We start from the raw sequence: 2269 nt of genomic DNA on the forward strand, positions 1-2269 counted from the left end.
CCCTGCGAGGATCTAATTCAACCAGCTGAGAGGAGACTTCTGCTGAGGGAATCGATGCCGCCTCACACAGGGCGGATACAGGGGGCTCTCACACACACACACACACACACACACACGCCGGTGTGCGCTTATAGACGGACACACGTGCACTTGAGGGAGCGTGTCGGCCACGTGTCTCCAGTCCAATAAGGGCATTAAGTCCATCAATAAGAGCCTTTCAAGAATAACAGGGGTTCTATCAACCGACACGCGGATTGTACTCTCGTCTGCGAACACACACACACACACACACATATATTTCGCCTCTCACTTTGTCCTTTAACCAGATACAAATGGAGTGCAGCCCGGGGCTAACCCTCTGTATGTTTCCTTTTCTCCCTGTCGCTCATCTGTCTTACTTTCTTTTCTTTTTTTTCACTTTTTCAGGTTTTATTAGTCTTCATGGATCCGCCCCTTTTTTAATATAACGCATTATAAGCACAGTTGAAATGCTTGTAGAACTGCGTATTTGAAGTTAGAAGCACTCTTCAATATCCTTAATGCTACAACAATAATTACACATTATACACATTATATAACATTTCATAAGGACTTGAAGTATCATAATACTTCTTAATATCTGTTCCCTTAACGAAGGTTTTGTAGTGTTTATAACTCCAAGTCTTTTTATTGTTACAATGCATTATAATCCCTGTTATGATGCATTATAATGTGATTATATGATTTGTAACATTCATGTCACCACGTTTTGTTGATTATTTAGCGTTACTTAAAAACTAAACTCAAATTATAATGCACAACAGTGATTACAATGGATCAGAATAAATAATTATAATGTATAATAATGACAAATGTGTCAGTGAGCTGCAATTATTTTTGAAATTAGACATTTTTTTGTTTTTAAAGCAATTAGAAAATGCTTTAGAGTGCTTATCGCTTTAATTACACAGTGTCATAAGCATAGTATAATACATTAGCATGCAAGTTTGAAATGCATTATAGACACAGGCATCATATAAAAGTTGAAACTTAATTTCAAAGTAGATTGAAGGGATTTCAAAAAAGGCTCGTTTTGAAAATCTGGGTCGTCTTCTGCGGCGCCTGGAGAGAGATATGACCACCGAAATGAGGGAGTTTTGTTAATGTTAGAAGAAGAAAAAAGGCTGATGTGTTTGAGCCTGAAAGGAACAGAGACATCCGGCCTTGGACACAATGGCGGCGGCGGAATAATCGGCGTCCTTGAGCCACCGAATCCAGTCCAGAGCTACGATTCTATGGCGGCGCTGAAAGAAGCCCAGAAGAAAAGCAGCGGCTCCCTTCATGGCCGAAGAAAGCTTCGCATCGGGAGAAGTCAATGTGACGGGGACGGGGAAACTATATTTCAATAGGGGAGGGGGGGGGGGAGACAAATAAATCCAATCAAAATCAAAGCATTGTTATAACAAAAAAATAACCCATTTATGAAAGCCTATCTTTAAATGTCAGGGATACGGAGGTATTCTGGGCCAGAGAACTTCAATGAGCGAGGCGACAACAGCCAATGCCTCGTTTGACAAAGCAGGCGAGCAATGTAGGCAACGAGGCAACTGACGAGGAAACTTGCAAGCAATGCATCAAGAAAACTGATTGTTGCCGAGCTTGATCTTGTCCAATATGACCAGCCTTATCTCGCCTCAAGAACCCAGAGTTTATCACTCCTCGGTCCCGTTATCCTGTGATCGCTGTGCCAGTGGCATGAAATGGTCTGAAATGACGTTACGTGTCATTGCAAGCTAAAGTGACATATTATAATCGCAACGTCATGATTTCCAAGTGTCCAAAGTGAAGTCTTGTTCAGTCTGATCAACAGGATGAACCCTCATTGACCCAATAAAAACTAAATCAATCAACAGGATGAAATAACGAGAAATAATTGCCCCGGGGACGTCGACTCAAACCCATTCAGGCCGTCAGCGAGACGTTTAGAGGAGAGGAAATCTTTTGACTGCTCGTGGACGAAATGTGTACCGAAGACAGTAATGTGACACGAGGAGCAGGTGCACAAACGTACGTGTGTGTGTGTGTGTGTTTAAATGTTCTGAGACTCTTAAGCTCAGTGTCTGCCTTGTCCTATTGTTAAGACCCCAGAGTGGGCCAAGGAATTTCATTTATCAAGAAATGGATAGGGCTCCTAGAAGAGCCCTCTTCAGAAACAAACACACACACTATTAATAACAGGGTGACACGCGGCGTCGGATTGCGAGCACGCGCGCCGCGACATTCGGAAGGA

The sequence above is a fragment of the Pseudoliparis swirei genome, chromosome 14 (assembly GCF_029220125.1).
Source record: "Pseudoliparis swirei isolate HS2019 ecotype Mariana Trench chromosome 14, NWPU_hadal_v1, whole genome shotgun sequence".
Lineage (NCBI taxonomy): Eukaryota > Metazoa > Chordata > Actinopteri > Perciformes > Liparidae > Pseudoliparis > Pseudoliparis swirei.